Source organism: Triticum aestivum, chromosome 5B (assembly GCF_018294505.1).
Source record: "Triticum aestivum cultivar Chinese Spring chromosome 5B, IWGSC CS RefSeq v2.1, whole genome shotgun sequence".
NCBI classification, from domain to species: domain Eukaryota; kingdom Viridiplantae; phylum Streptophyta; class Magnoliopsida; order Poales; family Poaceae; genus Triticum; species Triticum aestivum.
Genome location: NC_057807.1, coordinates 79323516 through 79336028, shown reverse-complemented (window position 1 = coordinate 79336028; position 12513 = coordinate 79323516). Strand labels below are relative to the sequence as shown.

The window sequence follows — 12513 nt, the reverse complement described above, 5'->3', positions numbered from 1 at the left end:
ACCAACTTAGGCCAAAATCCTAAGCTTGGGGGAGTACGTATTTCTCACCGACATTACATTCACGTTCACACATTCATTGCAGTTGTCGGTGTTCATACTTTTTCATTGTACTATCCATGCTAGTTTATTTTATTTTTCTGCATTCTTTTTGTGTGTTTGAAAAACCTTAAGAAAAACAAAAAAAAATAGTTGTAGCTTTTAGCTAGTTTACCTTCCATGCTTGTAGTAGTAATATTAAAAGAAAACCCAAAAATATTTCTCGTTCTTCTTTTACTTGTTGGGAGCTTTCCCGTGTAAATAGTTTTTCTCGTTCTTTAAATTTCTTTCCTTTGGGGGTCGAGAGGAGAAGACCACAATGAAAATGATGAGTGGCTCTCATATGCATTATTGTTGATCTAACCAAGAGCCCATATTACCTTGTCTTCTTATTTGTATTAAATGTTCATATATTCCAGCTTAGTCCAATGCATGTGCACTATTATTATTATCCACACCTTTCGGTCGTGCAAGTGAAAGGCAATAATGACGATATATGATGAAATGACTAAGATGAAAGAAGCTGGTATGAACTCGACCTATCTTGCTTCTGTAAATATGATTAGTTAATCATTCCTGATTCAGCCCATTATGAATGAAACATGTTTGCAATGACAATTAGATATTATAGTTGCTCATGTCATGCTTAATTAGCTAGGAGTTTATAATTGTTTACCTTGAGTGCCAACATGCTATTAAAATGGTTGTGATGTGGTATGATAGGGTGGTATCCTCCTTTGAATGATTCTAGTGCCTTGACTTGGCCACATGTTCACGCATGTAGTTGAAACCGAATCAACATAGCCTCCATGATATTTATGATCATGGTGATTTGTATCCTACTCATGCTTGCAATCATTTTTGGTTAATCTTAATGCATGTTCATGACTGTTGACGCTCTCTAGTTGGTCGCTTCCCAGTCTCTTTCTAGCCTTCACTTGTACTAAGCGAGAATACTGCTTGTGCATCCACTTCCATAAACCCCAAAGTTGTTCCATATGAGTCCACCATACCTTCCTATATGCGGTATTTATCTGCCATTCCAAGTAAATTTGTATGTGCCAAACTCTAAACCTTCAAATGAAATTCTGTTTTGCATGCTCAAATAGCTCATGTATCAACTAGGGTTGTCTATATCTTCCATGCTAGGTGGGTTATTCTCACGATGACTAGACTCCGCTCATCATTCACGAGAAAATGGCCTGTAACTGGGATGCCCAGTCCCATGCACAAATCAAATCAAAATAACTGCAAACAAAACTCCCCAAGGATTGTTGTTAGTTGGACGGTACCCGTCATTTCGGGCCATCCATGGAATGTGCTCGTTGGTGGTGGGGGAGTATAAACTTTACCATTCTGTTTGGGAACCACCTATAATGTATGTAGCATGGAAGATATCGAGATCTCTTGGTTGTTATGTTGACAATGAAAGTATGCCGCTCAAAATATTATTTATCTCTGTTTCAAAACTCGATCTCTAGCACCTCTGCAAATCCCTGCTTCCCTCTGTGAATGGCCTATCTATTTACTTTTATGTTGAGTCCTCATCCTCTTATTAAAAAGCACCAGTTGGAGAGCACCGCTGTCATTTGTATGCATTACTATTAATTTACATTGAGTATGACTGTGACTGGATCTCTTTTGCCATGAATTACAATGTCTAGTCAATCCTTGATCTTCAGGGGTGCTCTGCATTTATGTTTTGCAGTCTCAGAAAGGGCTAGCGAGATCCCATCTTGTTATATCGTATTATGATTGTTTTGATAAAGTGTTGTCACCCGAGATTTATTATTATTGCTCGCTAGTTGATTATGCCATTGATATGATTAAATGTGAGACCTAAGTGTTATTGTCAAGATGGTTAGTTCATAATCATTGCTGAAAACTTGAACGCTGGCTTTACATATTTGAAAAAACAAGATCAACCAGAGTTTGTAAAAGTTTTTCTTTATCACTTTCAGTTTGCCAACTGAATTGCTTGAGTACAAGCAAAGGTGTAAGCTTGGGGGAGTTGATACGTCTCCAACGTATCTACTTTTCCAAACACTTTTGCCTTTGTTTTGGATTCTAACTTGCATGATTTGAATGGAACTAACCCAGACTGACACTATTTTTAGCAGAATTGCCATGGTGTTACTTTTGGGAAGAAATAAAAGCTCTCGGAATGACTTGAAACTCCACGGAGTTGCGTTTTGGAATTAACAAAAAATATTGGTGACCGATCAATAGAGGGGGACCCACACCCTGTCCACGAGGATGCAGGGCATGCCCACCCCCCTGGGGCGCGCCCCTGCCTCGTGGGTCCCCTGGACCTCCACCGACCTCAACTCCAACTCTATATATTCATGTTTGGGGAGAAAAAAATCAGAGAGGAGGATTCAACGTGTTTTACGATACGGAGCCGCCGCCAAGCCCTAATCTTCCTCGAGAGGGCTGATCTGGAGTCCATTCAGGGCTCCGGAGAGGGGAATCCGTCGCCATTGTCATCATCAACCATCCTCCATCACCAATTTCATGATGCCCACTGCCGTGCGTGAGTAATCCCATCATAGGCTTGCTATACGGTGATGGGTTGGATGAGATTTACCATGTAATCAAGTTAGTTTTGTTAGGGTTTGATCCCTAGTATCCATTATGTTCTAAGATTGATGTTGCTATGAATTTGCCATGCTTAATGCTTGTCACTAGGTCCTGAGTGCCATGATTTCAGATCTGAACCTATTATGTTTTCATGAATATATGTGAGTTCTTGATCCTATCTTGCAAGTTATAGTCACCTAGTACGTGTTAATCCGGCAAAACCCGTAGTTACAATAGTCGGGACACTTCCCGGTGATGACCGTAGTTTGAGGAGTTTGTGTATTCACTAAGTGCTAATGCTTTGGTCCGGTACTCTATTAAAAGGAGGCCTTAATATCCCTTATTTTCCAATAGGACCCCGCTGCCACGGGAGGGTAGGACAAAAGATGCCATGCAAGTTCTTTTCCATAAGCACGTATGACTATGTTCGGAATACATGCCTACATTACATTGATGAACTAGAGCTAGTTCTGTGTCACCCTATGTTATGACTGTTGCATGATGAATTGCATCCGACATAATTATCCATCATCGATCTATTGCCTATGAGCTTTTCACATATTGATCTTTGCTTAGTTAGTTCTCCGTTGCTACTGTTACGATTGCTATAAAACTGCTACTGTTACTTTTGCCATCATTACAGCTACTTCCACACTACGTTGCTACTAAATACTTTGCTGCAGATATTAAGTCTTTCAGGTGTTGTTGAATTGACAACTCAGCTGCTAATAATTGAGAATATTCTTTGGCTCCCCTTGTGTCGAATCAATAAATTTGGGTTGAATACTCTACCAACGAAAACTATTGTGATCCCTTATACTTGTGGGTTATCACGCCCCCTGCCTCATGGGTCCCTTGGACCTCCACCGACCTCAACTCCAACTCTATATATTCACTTTCAGGGAGAAAAAAATTAGAGAGAAGGATTCATCGCATTTTATGATACGGAGCCGCCGCCAAGCCATAATCTTCCCCGGGAGGGCTGATCTGGAGTCCGTTCAGGGTTCCGGAGAGGGGAATCTGTCGCCATCGTCATCATCGACCATCCTCCATCACCAATTTCATGATGCTCACCACCGTGCGTGAGTAATCCCATCATAGGCTTGTTGGACAGTGATGGGTTGGATGAGATTTACCATGTAATCGAGTTAGTTTTGTTAGGGTTTGATCCCTAGTATCCATTATGTTCTAAGATTGATGTTGCTATGACTTTGCCATGCTTAATGCTTGTCACTAGGGCCCGAGTGCCATGATTTCAGATCTGAACCTATTATGTTTTCATGAATATATGTGAGTTCTTGATTCTATCTTGCAAGTTATAGTCACCTACTATGTGTTATGATCCGGCAAACCCCGGAATGACAATAGTCGGGACACTTCCCGATGATGACCGTAGTTTGAGGAGTTCGTGTATTCACTAAGTGCTAATGCTTTGGTCCGGTACTCTCTTAAAAGGAGGCCTTAATATCCCTTAGTTTCCAATAGGACCCCGCTGCCACGGGAGGGTAAGACAAAAGATTTCATGCAAGTTCTTTTCCATAAGCACGTATGACTATATTCGGAATACATGCCTACATTACATTGACGGACTGGAGCTAGTTCTGTGTCACCTTATGTTATAACTGTTGCATGATGAATTACATCCCACGTAATTATCCATCATTGATCCATTGCCTACGAGCTTTTCACATATTGATCTTTCTTAGTTACTTCTGCGTTGCTACTGTTACGATTGCTACAAAACTGCTAATGTTACTTTTCCATCATTACCGCTACTTCCATACTACGTACTTTTCTACTAAATACTTTGCTGTAGATATTAAGTCTTTCAGGTGTGGTTGAATTGACAACTCAGCTTCTAATACTTGAGAATATTCTTTGGCTCCCCTTGTGTCAAATAAATAAATTTGGGTTGAATACTCTACCCTCGAAAACCGTTGTGATGCCATATACTTGTGGGTTATCAAGACATTTTTCTGGCGCCGTTGCTGGGGAGCATAGCTCTATTCTTCGACTCACTTGGGATTTATATTTGTTGATCACTATGAGGAACTTGAAAGATGAAAGAACCAAGATTTTCCCTCAACTACGAGGGGAGGTAAGGAACTACCATCTAGCTCTGCACTTGATTCACCTTCTATTATGAGTAAACTTGCGACACCTACACGTGCTATTGATTCTGATCTGTCACATGTTATTGATGATGCCACTTCTGCTATGCATGATGCTTATGATGAAACTACTTCTCTGCTTGATAATAATGTGCTATTAGCTGCATTTCTTGATGAACAACTTGCTAGGGTTAGAGAGAATGAAATTATTGAAATTGATGTTATTGATGAATGTGATGATGAAGATTCTCCCCCAAGATATGAATTGCCTGTTGTGCCTAAGGGTTATGTTATGGATGAAGAAACTGCTAGAGACCTTTTTGCTTGCAATGATAGATATGATCTCAAGAAACTGTTAGCTAAGCTGAAAGAAAAGTCTTTCAATGCTAGAATGAAATATGACCCTCCTTTTGCTACTTCACCTATTTGTGTTACTGATAAGGATTATGAATTCTCTGTCGATCCTTAGTTAATTACTTTGGTGAAATCTAATCCTTTCTATGGCTACGAATCTGAAACTGTTGTGGCACACTACTGGAATCTGACACTTTGCCATCTGCCATGGCAGATGGCAAAGGCATGGTCGGCGGATGGCAAAGGCTTTGCCATCTGCCAGCAGATGGCAAACAGTTTGTCTGAAACCCTACCGGTAAAGGCTTCTTTGCCATCTGCTGGCTGATGGCAAAGAGCCTATGGCTTTGCCATCTGCTAGCAGATGGCAAAGCCTCTTAACGGGGTTAGCCCGTTAGAAGGCTAACGGCATACTTTGCCATCTGCCAGCAGATGGCAAAGGCTGCAGGCTCTTTGCCGTCTGCCAGCAGATGGCAAAGGCTGCATGCTTTGCCGTCTGCCAGCAGATGGCAAAGAGCTTTGCCATCTGCTGGCAGATGGCAAAGTCCCCAAATAAGCCAGCCAAATTGTACATGTAGATGACACGTGGCCTCTTTGCCATCTGCCAGCTGATGGCAAAGCTCTTTGCCATCTGCCAGCTGATGGCAAAGTGACTATATTGCCCCATTTAATTTTGTTTTTTCTTATATCAATTCATTTTCACAGAAAATCAAACACAAATATATTTATATGACCAATATAGCATATTCAACACATATTACCAATAGTCATGAACACATATATATCCAACACATGTTACCAATAGTAGCAAGTTGCATCTGTACATATACATAGTTTCATCAATATTACACAGTTTCATCCATAGGTAGCAAGTTTCACAAGGTCAAAACAAAAACTAAATATAGCATAAGACAGGCTACTGTATCAGCTCAGCTTTGTCCTCTGACCATATCATCGACAAGTGACAGACGGGTCAAAATGGAAAGCTTCAATGATAGCCATATAGGATATTAGGATTGACTCTAATTGGAGTGAAAAACAAAACAAACAGGCCAAAATCAATTGCTTTCAGTGCAGCCGTTTCTTTCCAGTTTGCAAACAAGAAATTATCTGGTTTGAGGTCCCGGTGCATCCACTTCATGCATATGGCAGATCTGATATTGTATAGGAAAGAACAAATGTACACACGTTATTCACTAAACAGACAAAAAAGTGAAGTTGCGGCAATTTAAGTACTACCAAGTTAAATGTGATCCTGGATAATCTAACAGCGCGAATGAACAACAGAAAATGCAGAAATTAATTGCTTCACAGATTAGATCATAACCTACTCAATGGAATATAGCCAACAAATATTTCTACCATCTGGAAAGCCCTAAGTCATGTGCTACAATAATAACTAGATCATTGATGGCGCGCGTTGCCACGCCCGTCTATTTGTACAATAAATATATGAATCCATGAAGCATATAAATTTTACACAAACATAAGCGTCTATTAGTCGGTAATCGAGAGAAATATCATATGTACAAATGACATGTAACATATACATATATAGTGTATCAACGAAATCTTATCTGGTTGTGAATATTGAGTCTGAGTGCCCAATTCCTTCCATGGTTTACTGGCCTACACCAACCACATTATATGCCCAACAATAATGACATAATTAGATTTCCTTGTGGCCGCTGGCAGCATCCCTGCCTTTGGTTGTCCGCACCACAAGTCCACAACTACCCCATGGATGTCAATTTTTATAATTTTAAAAAATAAGATAGAAGGATATGACCACTTCTATTTAAAAAACTAAACTTGGCCAAATCTAACTAAACTAAATTCCTAAGTGTGCGCCCACTTACACCCAAGAATTAGAGAGATTCAGAACAGGGACTAGAAACACATCCCTCTAGTTGAATGAAATAGTACCGAATGAGCACCAAGCTAAGTACGGGAATGCATCATCCTAATTGTGAAGTGCTGACAAGATAACCAATTGCCAACAACAACAAAGGCTGAGCCAGCAGCCAGGAAATTAGGAACCAGGGAATCTTCTTCCAGCGTGCTGGTGGTTAGCGTTCATGGATCCTGCCATATAATATGTACTCCCTCCGTTCGGAATTACTTGTCTCAAAAATGGATGTATCTAAAACTAAAAACCGTCTAGATACATCCATTTTTGCGATAATTAATTCCGAACGGAGGGAGTAGATTTGATTAGTAGATGTATTTCACTATACCATCAGTTCTGTTGGTCCTGGAGTTGCCTTACAAAATATCTTATCGAAAATCCAAAGCCTGCATCTTACCTCATGTCAACTCGATTGTGTAGTGTTTGGGATTTGCATCTCATGAGCATATATAGAAGAGTTTTGGATTTCCATCTCTTGGACTTGCCAGAAAATTAACATGAATGCGATAGAATATGAAAATTGCTTTGTCAGCATCCGTGCAGTACACATGGCAGACATATTATGGTTGACGCCATAAATAACATGAAGATCATACAGTTCCTGTAAGTGGGCAGAGGCATCAGTGACTATAACATGTCAGGGTGACAATTAGAAGTAAATTAAAGAATTAAAGATACAAATCTCAAGATCAAGTTTGTTCTCCTGTGCATATGAGGCCAGCGCTGCTCTGAATTCCTTAGCAGAGAAATGTCAGAGCAATGGGTGAGAGAATAGAGAGAGAGGGAACATCAGACTGCCCTATCCTAGTATTGTTATCCTGCCACAGATCCGTGTGGTCACCGCCGCCCAACGGCCCTACTCGTCCTTGGGCTGGTGCCCCACACTTCCTCTGGCCAGCCGCCACATGCATCCCATGGCTGCCTCATCAACCTAACAAACATTCTTGGCAACATGCAGACATTATATTTTTGCATAACAAACTCAAGGAGCTTGATCCTCACATGCGACATTCAGTGTAATTCATTAATTATAAAAAATATATTATGGAAACACACTTCTTGTTTTAGAACAGGCACCTACGAAGGATATCATTTGAAAAAAAATAGTACTGCCCACTCACAAAGAAGTCCTTGTGCTTAAGCTTCAAGGAACATCTTCTGGCCTGCTGATAGGAGCATAGAATTAGTAAATCAATTAAACCTGAAAAGAATATGGATACATAGTATAAGGAAAAATCTAATCATGATCGAAAGTAGACACACAGAGTAAACATATATCTGTGCATAGAACCCATCGAAATAAGCAAGAACACCAACAAAACACTGTGAAATATTCTCAAGGATAAACAGATTTCTCTCAAACTAATGATGAGAGTGATATGATAACTGGTTTCTGTCAAAGAAAAGCTTTTTTAGTTGCTGAAATATTCATAGATTGCTGACCCTATAAAACTATACATCATTCTTCCATATATGAAGATTTTCATTTGACATTTTTAATGTCAGATATAAACAACCACTGCCAACTAATTAAGCAACAAAGCCATCTGTGAAATATTATTCATGCTCAGTTAATCAAGCACCATTACTCTAGTACTGTAAACAACTAAGTAGGCATATGTTCAACGTACAAAAATCTATATTAAAAAGGGTTGCAACTTTAGGGAGCTTACCAAGTACCAACAGAATCCATGATTTAAGTTACAGATACAAAGCATAGTCAATAGAGCAACTTAAATACAACGCTATGTAGCTTAAACATAAATGTACCTGATGCGCCCAAGTCATTTAGACAGTCAGAAAATCTTCAGTGAGCATATGAAATTCATCCTTTACAAAACAACATGAGAACCGATCAGTAAAAATGTAGCTATTTATATAGGAGATAAATCTGCGGAAATTAAACTTGCAGATACAGTTAAAACAAGGCTCAAATCCTCTTATGAGTTAAGATAACTTCTCATACAAGAGCACACAAATTCAATCTCAATTGGCTGCTAGTTTGCACTGATAAGAAACACTATATTTCGTGATATATAGGTGAATTCACGTGGAAACCACGGTGCGGTGAAGGAGTGGCATGAAGAGAAGCCAAAGAGCCCGTAGGCAATACTAATAGGGGGTGATATATCCATTGCCTGGACAGCGAACTGAGTTGCATTGCTAAGAAGAAGGTAGGTGATCTGGACAATTTCTAAAGTTGCTAAAATGAAAAGGACAGAGACTGTATGCATCATATATTTGTCATGCTTACGGTCACAAATTTCCTATACACACAAGGATACTTCAAGAGGAAAAAACTATCATCTATTAATTCATGGAAGTACCTAAGCAAAATCCCTACTGATGATCCACTTCCTGTTTGAAAATGGTGATAACCAAAGTCTATATGAAGTACTGAAATTTCAATAAGTGCGCTTAGTATAGGTTATGCTGACATACCTGGTTTCTGTAGGGGTACACGAAATAAGCAGTAAGCAGGACGTACTTCCCTTCATAACACCAGCCGGCACTCCCTTGAATCCATACATGGTGCTGCCTTTGGCACGCTCCCGCAGGTAATCAGATCCACAACACCAACCATGACAAGTCAACGACAAGAATTATTCAGCAAACACAACAAAGCAACAAAATCTAACAAGATATATCCTCAGATTTTCCATCAGAAAAGAGACTGACAATAGCACTACCGTCTATTGTCAAACATATTCTGTTAGTCAACGGTGGATGGAGCTGTCAATTTTTTCTACCATGCCAAAAGTACCCTTCATCCTATCTCTGAGCGTGCGCGCTGCTGCCCGTGGCCATGGGGCTTGTACTGGTCAAAGTGGCCGGTGATTGTTTCGTCGGCCCGAGCTCTAGCCACGGCTCCTGTACACGGCAAGCATGCCGGCCCTGTTCCACGCCGTTCCCAGCGACATGGAGCCGCCACTTTGCAGCGCACGCAGCACCGCCCAGGCGCCCACCACGCCGTGCATGGCGCCATGGCCGCCCATCTCCTCCCCGCATCCAACCCATCGCCGCCCCACTGTGGATGACGCCATGTCACCTCCTTGCTCCAGAATGGATCAAGCCAATGGCAAGGGAGGGAGAGAGAGACGTACTCTTCGACCGTGGATTTGACTTGTTCCTTGTCGATCTTCCCGCCAAGGCCCGATGTGAGATCCAGGGCTCCCGACTTGGACATGGCGGCGGCGGTGTCGCTTGCAGTAGGGAGCGACGGGGCCGGCGACAGGGTGGCGGGGGAGGGCCGGCGACGGGGCGGGGGAGGGCCGGCGACGGGGCCGACGACAGGGTGACAGCGCCATCGAAGGGGGCTGTTCGGTGTGTGGATGAGATGCGAAGTTTTTTTTACCTGGATGGGTGGGGAGAGAGGGAGGGGATAACCCCACAGTTCTTTTTTTTTACCTGGAAAAAAATAATCCCATCTCTTTGCCATCTGCCAGCAGATGGCAAAGAATTTTTGCCGTCTGCTGGCAGATGGCAAAGAGGTGGGGCTGGTACGCCGTTGCACTCTTGACGGCCACAGAATTTGCCAACCTCTTTGCCATCTGCTGGCAGATGGCAAAGATTATTTGTCATCCACTAACAGATGGCAAAGAATTTGCTGATGGCAACCATGTTATTTGCCGTCTGTCCGTTCTTTGCCATCTGTTTTTTATAAGCAGATGGCAAAGACGTTCTTTGCCATCAGCTGGCAGATGGCAAAGAGCTGGCTGATGGCAAATTCCCTGTTTTCAGTAGTGGCACATCTTACTAAATTGAATGATACAGCCACCCTATTTACTCATGAGGAAAAAATTCACTATTACTATATTCTTAAATTGTTTCCCTTCTCATTATAGGGTGATGCTAAAATATGGTTTAATTCTCTTGCTCCTCGTTGTGTGAGTAGTCCCCAGGATATGATTTATTACCTCTCTGCAAAATATTTCCCCGCTCATAAGAAACAAGCTGCCTTAAGAGAAATATTTAATTTTGTGCAAATTGAAGAAGAGAGTCTCCCGCAAGCTTGGGGGAGGCTTCTCTGATTACTTAATGCTTTGCTTGGTCATCCTCTCAAGAAAAATAAAATACTTGATATCTTTTATAATGGACTAACCGATGCTTCCAGAGACCACCTGGATAGTTGTGCTGGTTCTGTTTTCAGGGAAAGAATTGTTCTACGAGCTGAATTGCTATTGAATAATATATTGAATAATGATAATGATTGGCCACTTCCTCAACCAACTCCTAAGCCAACTCCGAAGAAAAGGGTTATTCTATTTCTCAGTCCTGAAGATATGCAAGAGGCAAAGAAACCTCTGAAAGAAAAAGGTATTAAAGCTGAAGATGTTAAGAATTTACCACCTATTGAAGAAATACATGGTCTTGATAACCCGACACAGTTAGTAAAGGTAAATTCACTTTATAGATTTGATGAAGGTGATATTCCTCGTAATAAGTATGCTAGTCAATGCTTGGATGAGTTTGATAATTCCATTGTTAAACAAGAAAACTTCAATGCTTATGCTGGTAGACTATTGAGACATAATACTTATATGGTTGAACACTTGAGTGATTATATGTCTAGAGTTAATTGTGAGCTTAAGCTTATTAGTAAACATGCATCCATGGTTACCACTCAAGTAGAACAAGTACTTAAGGTACAAGATGATCTGCTCAATGAATTAAACAATGATGATGCTCTTAGAGTTATGACTAGAGGTGGTAGAATGACCCAGGAACCTCTATATCCTGAGGGCCACCCTAAGAGAGTTGAGCTAGATTATTAGAGAACTAATGTTGATGCACCTAGTCCTTCTACTAAAAAGAAAAAGAAAAATGATATGGCTTTGCATGCTCCTAGTGAACCTGTTGTTGACACACCTGAGAATCCCAATGATTTCTGATGCTGAAACACAATCTGGTAATGAACATGAACCTAGTGATAATGTTAATGATGATGTTCATGTTGATGCTCAACCTAGCAATACTAATGAGGTAGAGATTGAACCTGCTATTGATCTTGATAACCCACAATCAAAGAATCAACATTATGATAAGAGAGACTTTGTTGCTAGGAAGCATGGTAAAGAAAGAGAACCATGGGTTCAGAAACCCATGCCTTTTCCTCCTAAGCCATCCAAGAAAAAGGATGATGAGGATTTTGAGCGCTTTGCTGAAATGATTAGACCTATCTTTTTGCGTATGCGTTTGATTGACAAGCTTAAAATGAATCCTTATGCCAATTATATAAAATATATTGTTACAAATAAAAGAAAGATACCGGAAGCTGAAATTTCCACCATGCTTGCTAATTATACTTTTAAGGGTGGAATACCAAAGAAACTTGGAGATCCAGGATTACCAACTATACCATGCTCCATTGAAAGAAATTATGTTAAAACTGCTTTATGTGATCTTGGAGCCGGTGTTAGTGTTATGCCTCTCTCGCTGTATCGTAGACTTGATTTGAATAAGTTGACACCTATTGAAATCTCTTAGGAAATGGCCGATAAATCAACTGCTATACCCATCGGTATT

General features: G+C 40.7%; 1 long non-coding RNA gene across 4 annotated transcripts; it reads right to left on the bottom strand.

The window, feature by feature from the left end:
• Positions 1-5897: 5897 nt before the first annotated feature.
• LOC123110510 (uncharacterized) lies at positions 5898-10320 on the bottom strand. Of its 4 annotated transcripts, XR_006453443.1 has the most exons (4): positions 10092-10320; positions 9430-10015; positions 8758-8817; positions 5898-8188 (listed from the first exon to the last, which is right to left on the bottom strand). It is a non-coding gene; the product is annotated as an uncharacterized lncRNA (long non-coding RNA). The 4 variants fall into 4 exon arrangements; XR_006453442.1 differs by having other exon boundaries at positions 8758-10015; XR_006453445.1 differs by having other exon boundaries at positions 5898-8153; positions 8758-10015.
• Positions 10321-12513: the final 2193 nt, after the last annotated feature.